The following is a 9,282-nucleotide window of genomic DNA, read 5'->3' as shown; positions in this document are numbered from 1 at the left end:
TGCAGGATAGCACATGCTCTCTTCTGGCACGGGTTTATTTGGAGGGTCATAGTAGATTCAGGTTGTCCTGGAGTTCTGTTGAACTGGGGATGCGGTGAAATCTGAAATCGCAGTCTGTTTGCTGAGATCCCCCGGGTGTTTGAATACAATCTGGAAACCGTTCATTTCTCCAGCCGTCCATTTGTTCAGTGCAGCTTCCCAGAGACACCAGTCAAAGAAGTTTACTTTGTAGCCGCACGTTTGTGCCAAGTATGACAAGAGTTTGCCTTATTTTCCACTTGTTCAAAATATTAACATCCAGCAAGAGTTGTGCTTGATCTTGTTGAAAGCTTAAACACTGAGAGCTACTGCCAAACACCATGGTAACAGCTATCTGGCTTCGCATATCATCGGATCGAAGCTACAGAGCAGAAACTGGCCAACTGTTTAGTGCCAGCATTTCTGCTGCATATGAACCTTCCTCAACCATTCTTCATCTCACCCTATCCACATAACTTTCTGTTCCTTCTCCTCCAGCTGCTCGTCCGGCCTTCCTTTGAACACTCCGATATGTTTTCTCTCCTGTCTCCATGGTAGCAAGTTCCTCATTCTCACCATTCTCTGGCATAAGTCTTGGATTTCCTGTTGGATTTTGAAATAACTGTCCAGAGGCCAGTATCCCGTCTCCAAGTCACCCTTTATTTACATGTGCACAATACACTGGCTGTGGCCCAGCCAGCTCAGAGTCAGTCCCTGAACTGAGGAGCTTCTAATCTCCTGGTTCTATTGGTCAGCCTTTCCTGATTGGCCCGGGTTAACAACCCCAATCACCAACCATGTAGTCAATGAGGTCAACCTGGTTCCAATCACCGCAGGTCTATTTGCAACTCTCTGATAGCCATTGGCCTAAAGTCCAGGCTCTTTCTGCAGGTGGAAGTACGTTTCCCTTTGTCAAAGCCCTTCATCATTTGAAAGTCCTCTATTCAGTCACCTCTCATCCTGCTCATTTGTAGAGAAAAGGTCCTCAGAAGTAATGTTCTGGAGCTGCCCAGGTGGAGATGGTTTATTGAAAAGGACCAGCTTGAGGGTACAATTTACCAAGGGCAGCAGGAGTAATGTTATTTTCCTATTCTCGTAGTCACTGCGTTAGTAACTCTCAGACCCTAATGTTGTGGGGAGACAGGTTCAAATTTGACTCCAACTGCTGCTGAAATCTAAAGTCAATTAATTAACCTGCTATTTTAAAAAGAATTCTCTGTAATGGTGACCATGACAGTGACTGTCATCAATTCTTGTAAAAACCCCACCTGGTTCATTCAAGTCCTTTTGGGGAGGGAATCTGCTGTCCTTAGCCAGTCTGGCCTCCATCCGACTGCATTGTGTTCAGGGAAAGACACTGCCATTTTTACCTGGTCTGAACGCCCTGTGACTCCAGACCCATAGTGATGTGGCTGACTCTTAACTGCTCTCTAGGATTGGCAATAAATGCTGGCCCAGCCAGTGATATCCTCATCATGTGAATTATTTTGTTTTTAAAAATGGCCAAACTCTCTTCTTTTTTGTTTGACAGGTTTTGGCTATTATTTATTTAAGATTTAAGATTTAATTGTATATTAGTGTTTGTACTTGTGTTTTTTTTTATTTGTAAACTTGTAAAAACATCTATATTAAAAAAATGGCGAACAAGCCACTTGGTTCAAGGTCAATAATGGAATGATATCAAATGTTTTCATTCCCAGCTATGTCCACATCACGTGGAAGGATTTTAAAATGTTCCTGAGGTATATGGATGCTATCATTGCTGGAAGTGCAGAACCATTTTCCTAGTTCAGTGCTGCCTCAGATTCCCTTACACTGATTTTCCATTGAGTTCTGACAGCATTGGAGAATGGGCTAAAATTAATTTACTGATTTAAAGTTGATGCTTACACCCCACACAGCAGCATTCAGTCTTGCCAGGATTTGTTAATGAGAAAAATAATACTTCTTCCTCACTTTATAGAAGTGAGTTTGGATGACACTTGCTGAATGCAATGCTCCAAAAGAAGAATTTTGGAATTTTTTTGATTCATTCACAGGATGAGGGCGTCACTGGCTAGGCCAGCATTTAGTTCCTATCCCAGAGGGCAGTTCAGAGTCAACTAGCAGTCATGAAAATCATGAGATAAATGCAAGTCTTTTTTACCGCGTCAACAACTTCTGAACAGAACCAATGCTCCACTTGCTTTGGACACAGGATGTTGATCATGTTTCACCATAACTGGTGAGACTGAAACGAAAATCTTTTACTTTATGGAGAGTTTATCGATTTGCTCACTCTATCCCATCTTATCCTACCACCCGGTGTCAACCGATCCCTGTTTATGGAGACATGGAGTCAAAGAGAAATACAGCAGGGAAACAGTCCAACTCGTCCATGCCGACCAAATATCCTAACCTAATCTAAGTCCCACTTGCCAGCACCCGGCCCATATCCCTCCAAACCCTTCCTACTCATATCTCAATCCAGATGCCTTTTAAATGCTGCTGTGGATGGTTTCCAATCAACCTGTTCAAAGATATTATTACACGGATTAGATTGGGTTGGGATATCTGGTCGACATGGACGGGTTGGACTGAAGGGTCTGTTTCCATGCTGTACACCTCTATGACTCTATGACCTCTGGAGCAGGAGGGAGTTGAAGCCTGGCTTCCTGGCTCAAACTACCACCGTGCTACAAGATTAGTGATTAACCATTGATTAATCGGAAATTAACCTGAGTGTACCATGAATATCGCCTCTGGACCTACCTTTTATTTCTTTCCTTGTCCATTACCACTTACATGCTGTCTTTTCCCATCATTTCTCCTCTGTCCTGAAAATTCCTTTAGTTCTCTTTCTGCCCTTCCCATTCCCTTACCTCCATGATTCCCTAAAACCTGTTACAGCTCTCAGTTCTTTTGGTTATGACACAAAATGATGAAGCCGAGCTATTCAATCTGTTTCTCTCTCTCCAGCTGCTCCCAGACTTCCTGAGCATTTCCAGTGATTTCTCCTCGTTTGGCACATCGGGTGATATTTATGAGGCGCTGTTAACGTTAGCTCATCAAAGTTTGTGAGTTCAGTTCTTTGTGAGTGTCCTTGTTTGAAATAAGCAGGCAGTCCGCTCTGATGGACCACGCATCCATCAGGTGGCTCCACTTATCTTGCTTGCCCTTTTCTATCAGCACCATTGAAAAAAAATCACGGAACACGAGTTATGGGGACAGGTTAGGAAGTGGGAAGGCCAACATGACTCAGTCACGCTGCCGTGCAAGTGTGTGGACTTGAGGGAGAGGACACAATTGGATCCAGGGGTGAAAACAACAGGAGGCGAGACTTGCATTTCTGTTGCAACTTTCTCGTTCTCAGGATATTCCATTGTGCTTTAGAGTCTGAAATAACATCCCAGGGGCCAGTATCCGGTCACCAAGTTACCCTTTATTTCCATGTGCACGTTCTACCGGCTGTGGCCCAGCCAGCACAGAGTCAGTCCCTGAAGTGAAGAGCTTCTGAATCTCCAGTTTATGTCTATCGCCCAGTTGCCCTAAGTTAACCCACCCCCCAGGGAAGGATCTCAAAGTCAGCGAGATCCACCTGGTTCCAGTCACCAGTGCTAGGGAGCATTCATAAATCATGGGTGGTTTTGATGAAGTAAGAAAGGACATGATGATTGAAAACTAGCAGGACACACATTCAAGTGACTGGCAAATTTGGCAGAAGTGAAATTTGGAAAGTTGTTTTTCACGCAGTGAGTTGGGATGATCTGGAACGTAAAGCCTGAGAGGCTTCCATGTTAGAATTGGATAAGATTTAAAGGACAAACATTCACAGGGCTATAGGGAAAGAACAGGGAAGGAGAGCTAGTAAAGGCATGATGGGCTGAATGGCCTCTTCCTGCGCTGCCTAGTGAAACGGACTCTGTCCCAGTAACAAGGAGGAGATTCGACCACTTGCTACAAAGCGGAATCCTTGCCCCAACATACTGTAACCAAAAGGGTTAACTGGGGAATCCCTTTCTGTTCAGCTTTCTAGTTACTCTATCAGTCCACTTCACATGGCCTTCAAGGCCAGTCAACCAAGAAAAGCATCATCTCTTCAAGATGTTTGTACTCGCTTGGGGGTTCATAAAGGCAGCTCATTTCCCTGACAGTATATCATGTTGAGAACCTTGGTACCTTTGATCATTATCCTGACAGACTTCCATGTGCAAGCTCATGATATTGTCCAAGTTTCCGTTTGAGTACAATATGTTGCAGAGTGCAGGGAGACCGAGGAATATCATCAAGAAACCCTTCTGATTCAGGGGCTGACAGGAATAACCCGCTGCACTTGTGTGTTTGATCCATAACTGCTCCTCTCTATCTCTCCCAGCCCCCAGTGAATAGCCTGCACCATGAAATCCAGAGAGGCATCTGGAAATGGATTGCACTGTGTAATTATTACCTTCGATTTCTGTCACAGGGTGTGACGTTGGCCTCAAGGCTCATCTCATGAAGCATTACATGGGCAGTCAGTCTGACGTTCAATCTCAAACCTGGGGCATTCAACAGCCAGTCAACTCATTGCCTTGCTCCGAGCACCTAAGATCAGTTTCCAGCACGATCTGTTATTTGACGAAAACTCATGAGAGGATCTCTGTTTAACTTATATCATTCATCTGTCCTTCCCTTAACAGTGGTGGTTCCTCTATTCAGGTGTGGCCTGCCTGCAGATGAGTGAATGTGAACAGACTTTATGAAACACAGTTCCACACAAGGGATGGTTAGAGATAGCAGCAGCCTGGTGGAATACCCCAGACTCAGGTTCCAGTTTCATGCGATCTGATGTTACTGTGCAATAGTTCCCTTTGCTTGTGCTCAGTATCAATATGAGAGAAATAGTATCAGTCATCCTTCACTCCCCTTAGACCACTTGAATGCTGAACCTCTCCTGGTGCATCTCCTTATCAAAACAGACAGCTTTGACTGGCTGTAGCTAGTCAGTCTACACCTCGCTCCAGCTCCACATCTCACCAGTCTCCAGGGCTGGGAGAGGAACGTACTGCAGGCTCAGACACAACATCCAATTACTCAGTGTCACACCGTGTCATAACACAAGACAGCAGGGTCCTGGAGCAGCGCAGAACTCCAGCAACAGGAAGAAAAGCATAAACAGCAGATGTGTGAGGAGGAATGTGAGGGGCCTGCACGTGCTACATTGTTGAAAGGAAGGACTTACATTTACCAAATACATTTTACTGCCTCAAGATATCCCAAAGTGTTTCACAGCCAACAAAGTAGTTGTTCAATTTATTCCAGTACTAATTTGTCACTGTTGAATTGTGGGAAATGGGACAGCCAATGTGTGTTCAGTAATCTCAAACAAATTGCAGTCTGGTGAGGATTGGATAATTTGTGTTCATGGAAGTATATTTGTGAGATATTGATTGGGACAATGAGGGATAATTGCACTGCACTTCTTCAAAAGATGATCTTACACAATAATATCTCATCTGAGAGACAGCACTTGCAACATAGCCATCGGCATGTCAACCTGAGCGATGGGATCCCATTTTCAGGGATAGGATCGAACCCACATACACCTTTGGCACTTTCAGGGAAATGTAAGAGAGGGAACGTAGACTCAGAGTTCCCGAATTTTGATCAGTATTCCATCCAGTTATCCCTGCTGGAATTGATCAGGTGTGGACACGAGTGAGGACAGGATGGAGCTTGACAACAACACTTTGTACAGCCCAATAGCTGGACAGTACCGACTGTCTGGAGCACAGGGGCAAAACTGGGCCAGGCATCCGTACCCAGGGTTTCCTTCCTGCACTTGCAGGGAAGGAAACAAACTCAATACAGAAAATAACAGAAGCAAAACAAGAAAGAGTATCCAGAGGAGGTAATCCAACACAATAAAACTTTCTGCAAGAGGAAGTCATGAAGCAGGAGGAAGGTTAGTGGGGAATTGGCTGAGCTATTTTAGTTTGTGACAGGCATGTGAGACAATATGCAAAGACAGGTGTGTGAGGATCTGAACAGAGCAACACCTTGACTCGGTTTGTATTCCTGGCAGCTGACCGTAACAGACCATGACGGAGAGAGCTGACCCCAGGGCAGGGAAAGCAAACTTAAAAAAGAAACACATGGCACAGGCATTTTATTTTCACTTCAGTCATACAAGTATGTGGCAGCTGAATTATACATTTGTGATGTGTTTGCGCAACCAAGGGAAATACTCTCTTAAAGTGGATTTTACTGCAGTGCTCTGTGTGTGCACTTCTGTTGAGAGTTTCTGGCCAGTCTAATAAGACACAATTTTTCCAGTTTGCAAGCTCCATCCTAAGACTTAAAATCTGGGAAGAGTCCAGCAGAAAATGATGCCATGTATCTCATCAATTTTGCAGTGACTCCTTTGAAGAGTGATCCAGTTAGTCTTCCTGACCATTCTTTCCTCACATCAATTTTATTAAAACTGATTTTTTAAAGTTACTATTTGTTGTGCTCTGTCTCATCGTCAGAACGTCAGTATGTCTTTACCATGCTCATGATATCATCATTGTATTGTTGTTTTTCAGGAATCTGTGAACATCGTTAGGCAGTCAATGAACTGATATTGAGTTTGTGAAGAAGGAGCAGGTTAGATATGATGCATTAGTTAATTAGAACTGTAGACCTGTGAGTCTGACTTTGGTGGTGGGAAAGTTGTTGGAAGTGACTCTGAAAGAAAGGATTTATGTGCATTTGGAGAGGCAAGGAATGTCACAAACTTGATTGAGGTTTTGAGAAAGTAACCAAGAAGATTGATGACAGCAGAGGGGTTGACATTGTTTGTTTAGACTTTAGTAAAGCCTTTGACAAGTTTCCACATGGTGGACCAATGAGGAAAGTTCGACCACATGGGAATCAGGGTGAGCTTGCCAATTGCATACAAAATTGGCTTAATGGCAGGAGCGAGAGGGTGGGGATGGAAGGTTGGTTTTTGGACTGGAAGTCTGTGACCAGTGGTGTTCCACAAGAATCGGTACTGGATCCACTTTTGTTTGAAAGAAATGATGTAGATGAGAATACAGAGAGCATGATCAGTAAGTTTATGGATGACACCAAAATTGGTGGTATAGTGAACAGTGAAAGTGGTTATCTAAGCTTACAAAGAGATCTTGATCAATTGCGTCACTGGGCTGAAGGGTGGCAAATGGAGTTTAATTTGGATAAATGTGAGGTATTACATTTTGATAAAGCAAACAAAGATAGGAATTATACATTAAAAGTAGGGCCTTGGATAGTGTTGTCGAACAAGGGACCTACGGTTTCAGGTACATAGTCCTTTGAAGTTTGCATCACATATAGATAAAGTATGCTTGCCTTTGTCACTCAGATCTTTGAGTATAGGAGTTGGGACATCATGTTGAGGTCGTACAAGACATTGGTGAGGCCTCTTTGAGAGTACTGTGACCAGTTCTGGTCTCCCTGTTATAGGAAGGATATAACTAAGCTGGAGTGGGTTCAGAAGAGATTTCCCAGGATGTTGCTGGGAATGAAGTGTTTGAGTGAAAAGGAGAGGCTGGATAGGCTGGGACTTTTTTCACTCCAGCAGAGGAGGTTGAGGTATGACCATATGGAGGTTTGTAAAATAATGAAGGGGATAGATAAGGTGAGGGGTGGGTGTCTTTTTCCACGGGTGGGGATTTCAAGACGAGGGGGGCATATTTTTAAAGTGAGAGGAGAAGGATTTAAGGAAGACCGTAAGAGGCAATTTCTTTCATACAGCGAGTGTGGAATGATCTTCCAGAGGAAGTGATGGATGTGGCTACGGTTACAACATTTAAAAGACATTCAGATAGTACATGGATAGGAAAGGATTGGAGAGATATAGGCCAGGAGCAGGCAGGTGGGACTAGGCCCATTTGGGATGATGGTCAGCATGGACTGTTTGGACTGAAGGATCTGTTTCCACACTGTATGATTCTATGACTCTATGAGTATAGGTAATGAAATGACACAACTGTGACAATTGAGGATGGTTCACTGATATCAGGTAACAATCATGCTGTTGGTGTGGAGTGCTTCAGACTTGTTAGAGTTATGAAAGGAGAATCATACTCTCCAGCTGATGTGCCAGGAAACACTGATGTTGTTTCTCTTCCTCCTTATCTGCTCAGACTTCTATTTGCCTCTTAAAGACTGCATGATGAAAACTGCTCTTGTCAAGGTCCTTTTGATGAGAACTGCTGTCTGTGAAAACGGCCCACTGTTCTGAGTCAAGCCTACTCTTGGTCCCTGCGTGAATCTTGCAGTGTGGAGTTGACTGAGCCCCAGTGCAGAATCTGGCTCCTAAAATCTCTTGGCCTCTTTGCAGCTTTGCAGTGCGGATTTGACTTCTCGAATTTCCTTGGCCCCAGCGCTGAATTGGATGAGCTCCTGCAGGCTTCCCTTGGCAACTCCTATCCCACGAAGGCCTCTCTCTGAGCCTGACACTCATTGTTTATGATATCCCTCGGTGCAGCTTATTTTCACTGCGTCAGTTAATTGTCTGAAACCTTTCAGCCAATGGCCATGGGACTGCCACTCATGATGTGAAACGGGGCATCATTGTTCCTTTGCCTGTCCTCGTCTAAGTATTAGTTTACCATTATTTTGAATCTTACTATTAAAAGCAACACACTGGATTAGGGTGCGTTTGGTGCCAAATGAATTGCTGGTCTTCGGCATTATACCTTTACATTTTGTAGTTTTTCCTTTTGTTTTCATGTGGTAGACATTTAGAAAGTTAATTACCGCTATAATAACTTTTAAATGAAATCCCAGGCCACACAGTAAATGCTAGGAAACTTCCATTTTGAAGCAAACCACAATATATAGCATCATAAAGGTTTCAAACCCATCCTACCCCAAGAGTTAGACTGGAAACATGACCCTCTACTGGAAGCCTGCAGCTTCTGTTTTAAACCAATAGCGTCAGGTTTGCCCAAATACTTATGTGCCTGGGGAGTGTCATGTCTGCATCATCATCAGTTGTGATAATTGTCTTCTGAAGATATGTGCCGAGAAGAGGAATTTGTTCTGTCCCGGCTCTCTTGAAGAAGAGTGTTGTAAACTTGGTGCTGATGTGTCTACTCCATGGAAAGCAGACTAAATAGCAATGGATTTTTTTTTCTTCAATGAGACAAAAGGAGGGTGAGTAGGTGGAGTCACGCTCCCACAGGCACAAGGCTTTAGTTCTGCTACCAGTTGTTGAAGTTGGGAATTTGGGACTGAAGCAGCAAGATACCACTCTCTCTCTGCTGCTGCTATAGC

The sequence above is a fragment of the Chiloscyllium plagiosum genome, chromosome 42 (assembly GCF_004010195.1).
Source record: "Chiloscyllium plagiosum isolate BGI_BamShark_2017 chromosome 42, ASM401019v2, whole genome shotgun sequence".
Taxonomy (NCBI): Eukaryota; Metazoa; Chordata; class Chondrichthyes; order Orectolobiformes; family Hemiscylliidae; genus Chiloscyllium; species Chiloscyllium plagiosum.
This window is presented reverse-complemented; position numbering follows the sequence as displayed.